This window comes from Canis aureus, chromosome 13 (genome assembly GCF_053574225.1).
Source record: "Canis aureus isolate CA01 chromosome 13, VMU_Caureus_v.1.0, whole genome shotgun sequence".
In the NCBI taxonomy this organism is placed as follows: domain Eukaryota; kingdom Metazoa; phylum Chordata; class Mammalia; order Carnivora; family Canidae; genus Canis; species Canis aureus.
In genome coordinates this window covers 33,166,676-33,183,978 of record NC_135623.1, presented here as the reverse complement: position 1 = coordinate 33,183,978, position 17,303 = coordinate 33,166,676, and the positions used below count along the sequence as shown (strand labels likewise).

The following is a 17,303-nucleotide window of genomic DNA, read 5'->3' as shown; positions in this document are numbered from 1 at the left end:
GCCATTTACAATTTGGACAAGCAAATGACATATTAATTATATTTCTCTTGAAATGAGTCAGAGGGTATTTGGAATTGGGAGAGGCTGCAGACAAAAACACTAAGTATAAAACTGTGCCAGAATGAATAAGCAAAAGACAAAGCCTCCAGTAAGAAAAAAATTCATTTTTAAAACCATGCTTTAAATTCATTAAAATTTTTTTTTATTTTGTGTGGTTTTTTTTTTTAATAATTAGAAACAGAGCAACAGTAAATTGTACTTTTAAAAGCTATTACATTAGTTCAGTACAAGATCATTGATCGAGGCTGGTGAGAATGAGAATAAAGACAGAAAGATATGAGAAAGTTTTGAGAGAAAAACTAAGAACAGATTAGAGTTAGCATGTGGATGATGAGAAAATAGTAGAGCTATGATTAAAGTAGGAAAGTCGCATGACTTTTTGAAAAATTCAGTGTTGGGAACGTTTAAAGAAAATATTCAGTACTCTCTATAGAAGAAATAAGACTATTGCTAAAGGAAAAGGTCAAATGGATAAATTCACAGAAAAGAACACATTGAAGACTGAGGACAGGATCCAAGGTTTTACTGGTCCAATGCTTGCTTTTAGCATTTCAATAATAGAGATAATAGGATTTGTATTTAAAGTCAGTAACTAGAAGAATAATGTTTCTTGACAGCTGCATATACACTCACTGGATGAGATTATAAATTAACTTGCTTAAAGCTATTTACTTTAGTTATGTCTGGGCACTGTGGTTTTACTTAGGAGACATGCCAGACGTAATTTACATTATGTAGGTATTAAGGGAAAATCTTGTGATGCTGCTGGCTTATGTTTCAGAAAAAAAGAGAGGGAGAGAGAGAGAGAGAGAATTTTTTAAATTACTCATTCAACCGGTTTTATTTTGGATTAATTAATTTCAGAAACTAATATTTTATGACTGTACTTTAGATGAAAGACATGAAGAGTATTAATTGGAGAAAATCTGCTAGCTTCGGTTCAATATATGACACACCATAAAATTTATCCCTAGAACTTGTTTTCGCAAAGTTCATTATTTAAATTATTTCAAATCAAATATAATATATCTACACAGCATTGAGGATTTTAAAGGAAAATTGTTTTAAATTATTTCTAGCATAAATGCTGTATTATTTATTTGCAGAATAATGATAAACTGAAGATTTGTTCTTCCTCTACTAGAAGAACTACCATCTGATTCAACAATTCCACTTCTAGGTATTTATCCAAAGATAATAAAAACACTAATTCAAAAAGACATATGCACCCTTATGTTCATTGCAGCATTATTTACAGTAGCCAAGATACAGAAGCAGCCTAAGTGCCCATAAATACCTGAGCAGATAAAGAAGGTATGATGTGTCTATATACTATGGAATATTACCACGTGATAAAATAGAATGAAATCTTGCCATTTGTGACAACATGGTTGGACCCAAAGGGTGCCATGCTAAGTGAAATAAGACAGAGAAAGACAAATGGTACAAGATTTCATTTATATGTGGAATCTAAAAACCAAAACAAACAGACGAAACAAAACAGAGCACAGACTCAAACACAGAAAACAAACTGATGGTTGCCAGAGGGGAGGTAGGTGAGAGATGGACAAAATGGGTGAAAAGGATAAAAGTACCTCTTCTGGTTATAAAATAAGAGACATGAATCTAACGTACAGCTTAGGGAATAGAGTCAACAATATTTTAACAACTTGGTATGGTGACAGGTAGTGACTAGATTTATTGTGGTGACCATTTCATAATGTATGTAAATATTAAATCACTACAGTGAACACAATGCAGTATGTCAATTATTCTTGAATGAAAAGAAAAAGGATGGACTACCTATTTAGGATAAAATATCAGAAATAGATTTTAAAAAGAAAGAATATAAGGAAAGGAACAGAAGATACTTTGCCTCTCCTTATTAAAGATTGATAAGGAATTGCTGAATAAATAACTATTGAATGAATGAATGCATGTCCTATCATCTGTGTCATCTCAATAAGAGGCACACAACAAAGCTATAAATATTCATATTGTTTGAATTTGTACAATACATGAGCCATGATAGTATTCCCACCTCAAACCAGACTTTTTTTCCCTAAGGTCATTTTGAAAATGATCAAGCTTAAAGAAAATCAGCTTATAGTAGATAAACATGTACCAACCACCCAGATTCTATGATTAACTTTTTCTCTACTTGCTGGATAACCTTATTTTCTATCCATCCCACTATCCACTTATCAATGCATCTTATTTTTTGATGCTTTTCCAAATAACTTGCAGATATCAGTACATATCCCCAAATGTTTAAGTATGTGTGATACTAACTGGAGTTTAATATTTTACAGATTTTTTTTTCCTTTTGAGCTCAATTTTACATACAATGAAATGCAAAAACCTTGAGTGTACCATTCAGGAAGTTCAGGTGCATACACTTGTGCAACTTCAAATTTCTATCAAGATACAGATTATTGAAACCCCAGAAATTTCTTTCATACCCTTTCTCCATGCATTCCCACCAACCCAGAAACAACTATTTCTTTTTTTCTGCATAGATTAGTTTCTCCTCTTCTGGAACTTCATATAGCTTATACAGTATATAGTTTTTCTCATAAAATTTCTTTCCCCGAGTTCTCTGTGTTTGAGATTTCTCCATATTGTTGCTTTCCTATTCATTGTTGAGTAGTAAGCAGTCCTCCATATGAGTAGGCCACAGTTTATTCATTTTCTTGGTGGACATCCGGGCTGTTTCTAGTTTTGAGCGACTACAAATAAGTTGCTATGAACATTTGTGTGTGTGTGTGTGTGTGTGTGTGTGTGAACATGTGCTTTCACTCCTCATGAGTAAATTCTGTGCTACAGAGTAGGTGTATGCTTAATTTTAGAACTATTGCCAAACCAGTTTTCAAAGTGATTATAACAATTTCCACTCCCACCAGTAATACATGAGCACCCGGCTGGATCTGCATTCTCATCCACATTTGAAGCTGTCAGTTTTTTTTTTCAGTGTTAGATATTCTGATAAATATAAGTTTTTTTTAATGATGCTTATATTTCTGAGCTTTTCATTTATAGATCACAGAAGTAATGTTTCATTCTGGTTAGGAAGAACTCCAAATACATAATTCTATGAAACGGATTCTTTTTCCTTTTTCTTATTGCCCCCATCTGCAAGATACGACAGCAAGTTTTAGAGACTTCTTGCCTAAGAATCACACAGGAGCATAGGATAAGGAGTTCTAAGTAAGGCTGCCCCTGCTCAGTCTCAAGACTCTGTTGGAAGTCCAGATGGGAGCCCAGAAGATTTGTGAGCTCCATGTGAGGCCTCTCCCCTGCTGTCCTCAACACCATCACTGTCCAGCAAAAGAGTGGGAGCCCAGAGTACTGCATGTTCCTGGCAAAAGCCTCTTCCCTTTGCTGTGTTGTATTCACATCCTTGCCATCACTATCTGCGTGAAGTTGGTCAGAATTCATTTTGTTATGCCCTAAACATGGGATTACTTCTGTCAAGGGAATTGAGGACATCCAGATCATTCCTCTTCTTCTGAGTACAAGTCCCTTTGTCATTCTATTGGCAACTATAAGACATTATACATATTTTATTTGTTTGGGTCCTGCCACTAGGATATAAGCTCCACGATGGTAGAGATTTTTTTTTCCAGTTTTTGTTTATTGTCGTATACTTAGCACTTAGAATACCTGGAACATAGTGCGTGCTTAATAATCATTTGTTGAAGGGATAAATTTCCTTTGATAAGGAAGTTTCATGTCCTGAAATGGGAAAAACTGAATCCTACATATAAATGAGAGAAGCAAACATACAAGTTATTAAAGGACTTGCTGTAGTTCATACAAGTTACTCACTGCAGTATCGAACCTCTGACTAGTCTCCTAACTAACTGAATCTTAGTCTCAAAGTTGAAATATTTTTAGATGTCCACCTTCCCACCTCATACAGAGGTAAATTCTCCTATGTATTTCATATGCCAGCTTTTGATTGACATTTCTAGTGCTAAAGAGACAGTCAACAGTTAAAATAATATTTTTCTTGTCTTGACTCCCATTCTTTTCAGTGTTCTATACTATTAACTTATTTACTCATCACAATGAACTTAACAAGTAGGCATTATTAATATCAGCCAGATAAGAACACTTTATAGAAAAAGAAACTGCAGCTAGAAATGTTAGGTTGGAATTTAAAGCTGAGGAGTGTAGTTCCAGAGTCTTTAACTATTACACTATGCTGCTTGTCAGACACATATGCTGAACAAGTAAGACAGATATGCTGAACAATTTCAAAGGGGGTACAACCAAAAACCAGTTCTATGAGTCTTGAACCCCCTAATTCACTTGGGTAAATAGACACAAAAGGACCGAAGAACTAGATACTGACTAGAATCTTCCCCAGGGGAGGTGGGTGGGGTACTCCTTCTTTCTCTCAAGCCAAGACAAAGAGGCTTCAATGGATCTCTCAGAAAACTTACTTGTCCCCTAAACTTGGGAAAGTATGGTGGATTTGTTCCAGACTCTCAGGTGTGAATCTAAATGGCAGAGATGGGCCAGGCAGCTGCTCCAAAGGCAAGGGTAAAAGGATTTTGCCACTAGTTAGCATCAACTTTCCTTTCACACTACTTATAAAAGCAAATACTTTGGAGTGTTCCCTGAGGGCCTCACTGGTCACATCTAGAAGAGAGCAAGTAGGCAGAGAGATAATCTTGGGCCTTGGCCAGTAAGATTGTTTTAGAGGAGCAGAAGAACATTAGTGTTGGGTAGCAAATATCACTATATTCTAAGGGGTTGCAAGAGTAAGCAAGAAGTCACAAGAGAGTAGAGAAAAGCATTAAGCGGGATGAGGGAACTGCATATGAGCACGGGAGCCTCTGAAGAATGCCCACTCTCACTTTCCAGCCTCCCCTATTTCAATTCCGAGGAATCAGAGCTGTAATAAAAGGAGAGTTAGAAGCCTAAGTCAAAAGGCGACTGACTATACCCTTGAATGAAATCAACAGCCTTGACTTGTACATAGGAGCAGCTGTTCTAAATATTGAATCGATGTTGCTCTTTTGTGATTTAAAGAAGCCAAGGAAATTTTAATTACCTAAGAATAAGGTGTAAAATCATGAGACTGCCCACATTTTTATCTAGAGGCAGGAAAGAACTCCCCCACAGAAGCAAAAACAAATCTGCTTTCTGATTACATTTCCTGACACCCACTTATTCAATGTACTGGTTATAATGAAGGACCTCAAAAATCCAGGATTCCTGAGGTCATGATCCAGTCCTTTCTACTACTGATGTGGTGGAGCTCTATCACAGCACCAAGATTTCAGAGCAGATTGGTAGTTTTTCACCTTTTTATTATAGAAATACAAGCTTGTTAATTGCTTTTCTTCTATGATTCGAGGAGAGGATTGCACTCAGACATATGTGAACTGACACCATATTTTTAAAGTAATTTTTGGATTATGTATTCTTGGTGGTTAGGAGTTGTTTTGTTTTGTTTTGTTTTGTTTTGAAGTAAAGCAGTTTTCAGTCTATGCTTTCAGAATTTTTCTCCTCTACCGATATTTGTTATCTTTGGAACATAGAGATAAAATTTAATGCTAATGATTAGGCATTAAATGATGAACAGGATTTGCTGCCAAATGTGTTTTAAATCAGACAATGTTGTCAACTAAACCTAACCAGATGATTGTTCTGATTTATTAAACTTATCTCTCTATGTATGAAATAAGAGTTGGAAAAATACAAAGTATGTCCAATATTTCCAAATTGGATTCAGAGAGAAATAATCTATGAAATAGGTATATAAATGGATAGGTGGATGGATGGATGGATGGATGGATGGATGGATGGATGGATGGATGAACAGACAGAGAGAGATAAAATACTAAGTTTTTGATAGCATAGGCTTGATGAAGGAGGGTCATTTAGAGTAGATTTGATCTCTCTCGTGAATAAATAAAATCTTAAAAAAAAACTAGAGTAGGTTTGATCTAATTAGCAAGACCTACCAGGAGGTAGTAGAGAAATCTAAAATGTATAGCCTCCCATCACAAATTATAGCTGCTCTAATTATTATTCCATCTATCGAGGATGGATGATGTCTTAATCTCTATCTTATTCCTCTCTATGATGGAGAAGATGATGATTTTTTTTTCCACATCACATCTCTGTAAAGTATGTCAGTTTAAAAAGGAAAAATGCCTGTGCCCACAAGAGTCTTCCATTGCAGCATCAAGCCAAATTAGCATGGGTTGAGGTTTGTTATGTATGCAGTAATGGGATTCCCAGCTCTTCTTTACCTTTTCCAAGCAACCAATAAATCCCATTCTCCATTTTTTTATTGTGAAAATACAGAGGTTAATACTGGATAGTATTTCAGTTCACCAAATAAGTGGGCCAGGATGAGTTGCAATATCCTGTTTAAAAATCACAGAAATAATTTCAGAAAGCATTCAATGACTATCTCCAGATCATCAATAATCTGGGTGTATCAATATTTATCCAGAAAAACATAGAAGGAGGTGGCTAGTTTCCAAAAATAGCACAAAACAATTCCAAAGTCGCCAACAATATATGAAGGAAGGGATGCTCTGGGACTTGTCAACCTTGTAGTTTAACAAGGCCACTTGCCTGCCCACTTACTTCTCCTTCCTTATCTTAGAGCACTGATACCCAGACCAAAGAAGTTTAGGTAGATCTGTTGAAAGAGAGAGGCCACATGGAGAAGCAATAAAGAGCCGGACATTCAGTAACAGCCACTATTTCACTGTAACTATGTGAATAGTCTGAGCAAGATCAGTAGGGAAAGTTCACGTATGGGCCCCAATCAACCACAGAATCTGAGATATAACAAAATGATTGTCACATTAAGCCACTATAATTGGGGCTGGCTTGTTACACAACAATAGATAACTGAAAGAATAAGATCCCTTAAATCTTGTCCTCCCTTAAACATGTTGAATTTCAGTTTCTTTTTTCAAGCAAACAAATAAGCAAATCTACTACTATTAAGGCATTGAAATTACTTTTTAAATTGGTTCTTGACTTTTTACCCCACACATGACATGTCATCTATCTAGAAAACATATCACATGAAAAGTCCCAACCCAGACACACCATGACAGAATGGACTACACTATTCCCTTCCCCTGAGAGGCAAATAACAAAATTAATGAACTACACAACCACTCCAATTACAAATGTTGCTATCCAAACAAGGCCTTGTAGAAAGCCAGCACAGTGACAAGAGATAGCCAAAATAGACTGAGCCCATTTGTTTTGAGATTCTGTGCCAGAATTAAAATGGTAATACTGTGTGGTTACATTTTGTGCAGATTTGAATCTTAAAACTGTGAGCTGGTGAGATGCAAAATACTAACTCTTACTTTATAATATAAATCTCAGAAATAAAAAGGAATCTTAAGAATCACAGGGTTTCAGAGGCTACTAGCTACTATTTACAAACTGAGTTTACATTTTTAAAAAGATTCATTTATTTATTTGAGAGAGAGAGAGAGAGAGACAGAGAGCGCTGACATGCTCACAGGAGCACACAAATGGGGAGGGGGTGTGAAGAACAGGGATAGGGAGAGAGAGAATCCCAAGCAGACTTCCCCCTGAGGGGGGCTTGATCCAGGGTCCCTTGAGATCAGGACCTGAGCCCCAATCACCAGTCAGAGGCTTAACCAACTGAGCCACACAGGTGCCCCAGCAAACCGAGTTTATGTTACTGTCACATGATAGTTATACTAGCGGGTAAACAGAAAGACCAAGTATAATCTAGAATTAACTGAGTTTTCAATTTTGAAGGCTGTGAGGAGTAAGATGTTTTACATACAATGTCACTGCCCAGAGTGTTTCAATCTATGCTACCTAAGGTGGATTGGAGATGAGTGAAGAGGAGAAGCAGCTTTCAACACATTTTTTGAAGACTTAAGAACTCTGTCTACAGAAGCAAAACACCAACATTTAAAGGGCTCTCTTAGGATTCAGGAGATCCGAGTGGACTCTAAATCTAAATCTGCCACTTACCAAATGAGTGACGTCAGATACCTTACTTAGCTTCTCCTTAAGTAGTTCAATGATGGGATTTATCTATTCTATTCCATTTATTTATTCACTAGTGAACTTTTTTGAGTGTCTACAATGAGCCAGGCACTCTACAATGAGAATATAAACATGAATATATTGCGATTGTTGGTACAATAGGACTGATAACACTTTATAGGGAACAGAAATTGTGTATAATAATCTCCAGAGTATACTTTAGCTTGAAAACTTTGTAATTTGGATTCCCCTTGATGTTCCAACACAAACTAAAATTCAAAATGAAAAAGACAAGCTGAATGCTAATTTTATTTCTGTTACAACCCTGAAGCTATTAAGGGAGTAAAACATGTTCAAAAAAAGGCTCTTTGCTTTGATAGCATAATAGCACCCCTATATAGTTTTGTAATATTCAATGAAATGTTCCATAAACTACAATATAATCACCGTGCAAAGATATATTTATCTTGTAATATTCTGTTGACTTGCAGAAAGTCCTTCATTTAAGTGTTAAAAAATTGAATGGATAAATTGAAACACTATAATAATATTAAAATTCCTTGTACTTTACTTTTGCAAGACTGAAAAATCAGTCCTCATTCCTTTTTTATGGAATCTAAATGCAACGATGTCTTGGGGATTTATGAGAAGTGGGAGGAGCCTTGGAGAGAATTTGTCATATTTTCAGGATTTCACAGTAGGGTCTTCAGATTACCTGCCTCAAAAGTCTTTAGGGATTGGACACCAGGGCGGCTTAGTGGTTGAGCATCCGCCTTCGGCTCAGGTCATGATCCCAGAGTCCTGGTATTGAGTCCCAATTGGGCTCCCTGCATGGAGCCTGCTTCTCCCTCTGCCTGTGTCTCTGTCTCTCTGTGTCTCTCATGAATAAATAAATACAATCTTTAAAAAAATCTCTAGGAGTTTATTAATAAAAGCAAATTCAGATAATTGCCCGGTCCTAGTGAAAGAGAATTTTTAAGGCAGGTCTTGGGATTCTTCATGCTAATAAGCTCCCATTTGGTTCATACACACCCCAGTTCATGAGTTACATGTTATATTCCTGCCAGATAGAAAACTGAGGCACTGAGAAATTAAGTGACTTATTATTACTAAGTTGTCTAATAAAGTTCTTCCTAAAAGCCAAAGAGAGCAAGAGTGGCATTTGTGAATAGGTTCTACGGTGGAAAGGAAGAAAAAGAAAAAAGATGTGAGAAAGATTGAGAGCATTTTTTCCAGTCTGCTTTTTCCGTGTTTGGATCTATGATGAGTATATTTATTCCTTTCTATCCCACTGAGAACATTTCTTCAGCTCTTCACTATTCAACGGGAATTTTAAATGCTGTTGACCTAAAGTCTGCTTCAAATCATTTGACAAGTAAGACAAGTAAAGTCACAATAACTCTATTCTCTCAGAATCATGTCAAGCTTAATACATATTCAAGACAGAGTAGAAGGGAGAAAAACTGTTCCCGCACAAACGACAGAATATATTTAACATCACCTGTGTCTCATAGATAGTCTGGGTGACACAGAATGCGCTTATTAAAACTATACAGACACGAGTAGTTGTAGTTCATAATCCTCCATCTTAAGATAGGTAATTTATTGTTTAGAAGCAAATATATAATTGAGTAAAATACCTTGGTCTTTAAAACTTAAACTATGAAATCACCATCGACCACAAATAAACTCCCTAGGTTTGCCTTAGTCTGTGCTATCCTTACATTTAATTAGTAAGAAAGATATATGCACTTCATATACCAGATAGATACATAACTGGTGTTTAATGATTGTTTAAGCCATAAATCATACTTTGTTCAAGGAGATTTTGAATAGGTACAAGATTGTATATGTTTTATCATGTGTAAATAAAACATATTTTAAGATAGTTAATATATTTATTCGTATATGCCCTATTAATGTATGAAGAATGAAGAGTATTTCGTAGATATCTATGCATATGTTTTATTATCTCAAATATATTTCCTTGTGGGAAAATAGAATTGTAAAAGTCTTGTCCTTTGGAAACCAATCTCCTGAGAACATGGTGCCAGATATTTACGACACTTTCTTTAAGAAAGAAGAAAACAGAGACCCATTTTAAAATTAGCTTTGGGGCAACTGTTACTTGGACAAAGAACACTGGTGTTAGTAAGATCGTCCTGTCTGGATTAAGGTTGTATGCCACACTGCTGGTAGAAATTAATTTTTATTTGATATTGAATTCTTGATGAAGTTTTAACTTGTCAAGAGTTGTAAGCTTATAAATGTGTGTATATGGTGAAATTTTATTCAATTAAGTCTCATAATGCTCTAGGTATTTTACTGTTCTGAAAAGGAGATCTCTGAACATGTTGTTTCCTGTACCCACAGGCTAATCCTCAAAGTGTACATTCATAACTGAACATTAGTTACGATTTTAAAATAAATCCTGTGGCATTTACAAGTCAAACATGCATTATTTCCTATAAAACACAGCTTTTTATGTTGACATTTTTTTGAGTATAAAATGGAATTAAGGGCTTTTCATGTCCTTATTCTTAAAGATGTCAAGAAATCTCACATTTAACAAGATTACCAATGGAAATAAACTGGAAGTGCAGTGTTGATGCATATGTACTTCTAAAGAATCAATGTAATGCTCTAGTACACTCCAAACTACATGTTCCTGTAAATATATTAATTTAAAGACTAACATACTTAGAGGACTTTTATTCATCTCTCTTGACATAAAAGCATGTCACTGCAACTTAATAATAAAGCAATAGGTAATCTTTTTATGTTACCCATTTATTTGTTTAAATTTTTAAAAAGATTTTATTTATTTATTCATGAGAGACACAGAGAGAGAGGCAGAGGCACAGGCAGAGGGAGAAGCAGGCTCCATGCAAGGAGCCCAATGCAGGACTCGATTCCCGGACTCCAGGATCACACCCTGGGCCAAAGGCAGGCGCTCAACCACTGAGCCACCCAGGCGTCCCTATGCTACCTATTTATTTAACCATGAGATTTCACAGAAAGCTAGTCAGGATATTGAACTATAAACCTTAACTAAAAACGGGAGAATATTTGGCACAAACACTGAAAAAATAATAATTATGTTATAATCCTTACGGGAATGGATATTACCTTATGCCGGAAACCACCTTCCTACCTAGTATTGTAAAATCAAACTTGTTGATGAAGTCCTAAAGAAGTGTTATTACTACTTATATGTATTGAAAGGCTGCTACATTTCACACACTCTGCTAACACTTAAAATATTTTTGTTGTTTGTCTTATTTAACCTCGCAGCAGCCCTGTGAGTTAGCTGTGTCACAACTGAAAAAAAATTGCGCTAAAATGGATAAAAGTAAGTGGGGTACAGTTGACGTGAGGTAAATCTACAACTTTAAATCTGAGCCTGTTTCCAAATTTTAATGCTTAAAATAGACTCATTAACTTTTAAGGAAATCATTTTGAAATGTAAATATCTGTTCTATGTAGGTATGTCTCCAGGAAAATGCCTTTGTTATTACACCCATGAAAATTATGTTGGCTGAAAGTAAATTATGGTTTCAGTCACAGCATACAAGTGAGGCAGCAGATTATCACAGTGGCTGGACCTCTGTTTAGAATATACATTTTTGAGTCTGATAAGCTGGGTTAAAATCCCAGCCTTGCTGTTTACTAGCTGTGTGACCTTGAGCACATTACTAGTATCTCCATACCTTCATTATAATATCTGCGAAATAGACATATTAAGAATACAAATACTCATATAGAAGATTGAGTTCATGTATATCAAGTTCAGTGCCTATGGGTAGTAAACGGGATGCACACGTGAACTACCGTTCTATCACACCAAATATTCGTGGTTCATGATCATGACATTATAGAGACAGATACCAAGTGTTATATTTGGAGAGGAGACGAAGGAAATCTGGAATTAGAAGAAGGAGAATATGTACCTTTAGCTAATTATTGAGATAAAAGTGAACTGACTCATAAAAATAAGAGCTGATTATGGCATTTATATTTAACCTAGAATAAATTAACTTATTCAACAAGTATTTACAGAATGAATTGTGCACACCAGGCATTATGTTAGACATAAGAGATGTTAGAGTAAAGGAAAAAGGCACCACTCCTGAAAAAGAAGAAAATCTTGACATATGCGACAACATGAATGAATCTAGAGGACATTATGCTATGTGAAATTAGCCAATCACAGAAGGACACATCCTGTGTGATTCCATTTGTGTGAGGTTTCTAAAATAGTCAAACTCATTTAAAAAAATATAATATAATGGTTGCTAGGAGCTAGGGGAAGGATATGAAGCAGGACTTGTTCAAAGGGTATAAACTTATGTAAAATGAATAAGTTCTAGAGATATGCTATACGACATCCTTGTGCATAGTTAATAAGACTGTGTGTTGCATACTTCTATTTTCTAAGATGGTAGATATCATGTTAGGTGTTTTTCCTATAGTCTAAATATATTTTTTTCATGTAAAAAGAGGCTCTATCCCTGCCCTTTTAAGGCTTACAATTCAGATTTGTACCAATAACAAATGAAGCTCAAATCAAATGACCTTGCTTAGTGCAGCTATGAAACTGAGATTCATTGTAGTCTCCCAAATCTGTTCAGCATAAATAATGTCTATTGAAATAACTTATTACTGCAGCATTATATACAGAAAAAAATCCTCTGGATAAGCCTTAATGTCAGTGAATGTAGCACAGATTTATGTGAATATAAATCCCTCATTAGATTTAGGAGGGAAAGAAGAGTAAACTTCTGTACAAAGTGTAGATTTAGGCAAGTAGCAATTGGCAGCAAGGTAAAAAAATATTATAAGGGGCATGGTCAAATGCCTAATGTTCTTTTATTTTCATCTTACTTTAAAATGATACCTAATTTCCTATAAATTAGGATTTTCTTATAGAGTAAAATTATATAATTACAATCATTTCAATCACTTCTATAGAAAAAAGTCAAGCTGCATTAAGTAGATATTTTTAAAGTTTTAGCAGTTAGCAACGTAGAAGACAAAGTCAGCAGAAACTGACTCTAAATAATGGAAACAACAAGGTTGGTTGGTACTATCAAATTAGACTAGAAAGACCATTAAAAAATTAGTTTCATTGTTTGTTGTTTGACTTTTAGATTGTAAGAAATCTGTTAAGGATCGTCAGTGTTCATCAAATATCAATGTGTCCTGCTTTATTTCAGAGACCTCACATGTCTAGCCGGGTAAAGGAGGTGACTTAACCACCAATTTATTGCAAGAGGAAGTGAAGATATGGGTTGCTTTGCTTTAAGGCAGCCGAGAGTGTGTGGGTCTCTTCAACTCTTTTCTTCTCTGTGTAGCTGGAAACAATTTGAAGAAGATGGAGTTGCAAGATGGTAACAATCTAGATTGTTCAGTCATTAGTTAGAACAAAGTTCTTGTAGAAGAGCCACCTGAGTCACGCTGGATGTGATGTGAATGAGAAATAAACCTTTTGTAGGAAGCCTCTAAAATTTGGGGGTGGTCTGTTGCAGAAACTGGCATTAATTACTTTGGCTAATATATAGGATTATTATCACTTATTTTGGTCTAAATCTCAAGATTCCCTTGGGGAAAACTTTTATGCCTTTTTGATTATAACTTCCTTCCTGGCCTTTGTGTTACCACTGCTGCATGTTTTCTTTATATCATTGTTGTTAATCAGTAGGTAGACTCTGACCTTTTGTGCTTGATGATTGTTACGGAGTGGCTTCCTCGCCCCCCCCCCCCAAATTCTATGCTCTCCCTAATAAGCTCCAGAAAGAAATGGAACTCTGATGATGTCATATAGGGTTTTATTTTATTCATTATCTCTAGAGTTCAGCACCATCTCATTTAGAATTCTTGATTTATGTATGTGCTCTGTAAATAGTATTCCCCACTCATTTCAGTTCCTTTATCCCCCCCAAACATCAAAAAAACCCAAAGAAATTCATAATCTATCAATGCAATCTAAATTTTTATCTAGTCCAGCACATTTAATGCCATGATCACTGAAATACTCTTCATAATTGACCCCAGAAGCTACACAAAGATTTTCCATCTTGACCTAATTATGGCCACAGGAAAGATTCAAACCATCTAGAGAAAGGATATGGCATCTATGTTTACATCCAATTCCCACTGGAGATAAAGTAGATAAAAGGAATAGAAACCAGCCCTTCAAACTGGATGGAACACAGTATTTCTGGAATGGTGCAATAAAGACAATAAAAATCCACTTCTCCATAAGAGCTATGAGAAATTGTAGATAATTGGCAACAATCACTTTCTCAGAACTACAGAAATTAACCAAAGGCTTGTGGTAATCTGAGGAGAAATGAGAGAATCTTGATTAAAAACAGTGCGCTTTACAGTATTTTAACTTGCCCTTGTCCAACTCCATGATAGTCTTGAAAACCAGCAGCTTCCCAGCCATGATGGTAGCTGTTAAAACCAACAGGTTGACACACTGGAATTTGGCAGACCAGGTGTGGGGCACCGCAAAACTCCTCATCCCCTGAGAACAGTTGCAAGTGTACCCGTCTGGTAGCTTCCAGAAAAACAAAACAAACAAGACAAACACCCTATTAATAAGACTTGGGGAAGAAATCTGAAAATTTATATTGTCCCATCACAAATTAGAGCTGCTGTATGTAGTTGGCCTTCCACTTAAGGAGGATGATGTCTAAAATCCCACCCTATTCCTCTAAAGCTCCTTCAGATGGAAAAGGTCATGACCTTTTCTATCTTCCTGCATCGCATCTCTGTCAGGTAAGTCAATTCAGCGAGGAAGAATGCCTGTACAGAGGGAGATATCAGATGGGATATGTACTTAGTGAGGTCTTCTAGTTTTCCTGGTCATGCCTGGTCCTGTGGTTGGCAACGGTACTCTCCATGGCTGGCACTGAGACAGAGGGAGTAAATTTCATGTGCAAAATGCAGGAAACAAAAGTCTTCCAACCCATAAAGCAAAGACCTCTCCGTAAGCTAGTCTTGTCTGGAGTAGTTGGCTCCCCATTGGTGACTATCTTCAAAAAAAATGGGTGATGATAATTTGGTATCATAATTCCAGATTTTGGAAAGTCCTGAGGGTGGGCCTAGCCAGTTATATCCTTAACCGATTCGCCCTGATGTTCTCAAATACTTAACTTACAGAGTTGCCAAAACTGGCTCTAACAAATCATGCCATTTAGATCTAAAATGTGAATTTCAGACGTATTTTCTAAAAATGTACCTTCAGCCATCTTGCTGTGTCTTCTGTAGGTTATACTACCATCATTAAGCATCACCCACAGACAGTGCATCATAGCTTCTGTCTGTCTGTGGGCATCTAGTCTCTGACTTGCCCGGAGAGACTGAGGGCCACAGTCTAACTAGAACCTGCAAAGCACATCCAGATCTGAACCAATCCTGCTTCCTAGAACTCTCGCTGGTTAGATTTATGCAGTATTGTGATTAACATAGACCAGTGATTCTCAATCATGGCCACACAGCATGACCAGATAAACAAACAAGTACTCACTGGAGGCCATAGAAGCGAACATCTAACATAGTTTTAAGAACCTTCCTGTTTATTCTAATGCGCTGGCAGCATTGAGGAGTGGCTTGGACTAATCAGAGCACAGAACTGAGATTCATCTTACAAACCATGGGGGCTAACATTTTGGAAAGAAAGTTATGGATAATTAGGGGAACCATGATGTCCAATACAGTAATATTGCTGTTAAAAAAAAAAAATCCTTGCCTAAAAAATAAAGGATTGCCTAACTGCTCAGCCAGTTCAGTGGGTGGCCTCTTGATTTCGGCTGGGTCATGATCTCAAGGTCCTGGGCTGATGCCTCGCACATGGCTCTGTGTTCAGCAAGCAGTCTGCTTGAGCTTTCTCTCTCTCTCTCTAAGCACCCCCGACCCTAATCTCACAGGTGCACACTCTCTCTAAAGAAATAAATACATTAAAAAAATTCCTTGCTTTAATAGTATTTACCCAGAGAAATAATTGAAAAAATAATCCAAATAAAATATTCCTTTCTATTTCTTTCTCATCAATAATTCCTATTCCATCTTGTTCAATTGTTTTTGTTCTTAAATTTTCATTTTCTAATCTTATGTTCCCTGAGTATCCTTACACACAGGAATTGATACAGTACAGTACCTCTGATTTGTGGATGAAATAAACATTCGTGGGGTTTTTCAGGAAAGTCACCAGTGTTTTCTTTTCTGGAAAATTCTTCTCATAAGTAAGGTTTTGGAAAACTTAGGTTTATAATTTGGGAACTATATGTATAATTATGGGCATTGCATTAGATAATGGAATAATGCCTCTTTCTACTATAGTCAAACATCATTTTAATCTTAAATTTTTATAAAATCACCTCAGTTCAAACCTGACAAAAATTGCTTTTTTTTTTTTTTAAAGATTTTATTTATTTATTCATGATAGTCACACAGAGAAAGACAGAGAGGCAGAGACACAGGCAGAGGGAGAAGCAGGCTCCATGCACCGGGAGCCCGACATGGGTGGGATTCGATCCCGGGTCTCCAGGATCGCGCCCCGGGCCAAAGGCAGGCGCCAAACTGCTGCGCCACCCGGGGATCCCCAAAAATTGCTTTAATATATTCCTAAACATACATTGTGAAGCAGATATCTGTTAAAATAATATTGTGTGAATTTTGTATTAAATGAAATAGATAATTGCAAAGTTTTCACTTTACTGTCCTCATTTAATTTCGGTGACTTAAGTAATTATATAATTTATGTGGAAATTTTTTTCAATTTTAATAGAGGCAAAATTATAAAATGCTTATTTTAAGAGTGCAATTTATAATAGAAAGAAATTACTTTTGGCCATAACCCAATGTCAAATTGTGGAAACAATAAACTAAAGCATATTGAACATAAATATTTGAATTTATGAATTCAATATTAGAATTTGAATATCTAAATGTTAATTCCATTCTCTTTTTTATACTAAAGAGTTATGAAATTAACCATTTTGATTACTTGTCAGCAGTATTTTATGACTATAAAATGTTAGCAATTTCATAGTTGGTAATATAAAAAGAAGATTCCACTATTTTGAAGGAATCTTGTTTTTAAGAATTAATTTAAGGGATGTCTGGGTGGCTCTGTCAGGTAAATGTCTGTCTGTAGCTCAGTTCATGATCTCAGGGTCCTGGGATCGTGCCCCACGTCAGCAGGGAACCTGCTTGTC

The 17,303-nt window shown here is 36.0% G+C and overlaps 1 long non-coding RNA gene across 1 annotated transcript in view; it reads left to right on the top strand.

Annotated features, from left to right (window-relative positions):
- Nucleotides 1-13,728, top strand: part of LOC144282259 (uncharacterized) — a 36,234-nt gene extending 22,506 nt beyond the window's left edge. Inside the window, exons 5-7 of the long non-coding RNA XR_013350620.1 lie at nucleotides 1,167-1,240; nucleotides 11,371-11,428; nucleotides 13,293-13,728. This is a non-coding gene — a long non-coding RNA (uncharacterized LOC144282259). The remainder of the gene's footprint in view (nucleotides 1-1,166; nucleotides 1,241-11,370; nucleotides 11,429-13,292) is intronic.
- The last annotated feature ends 3,575 nt before the right edge of the window (nucleotides 13,729-17,303 follow it).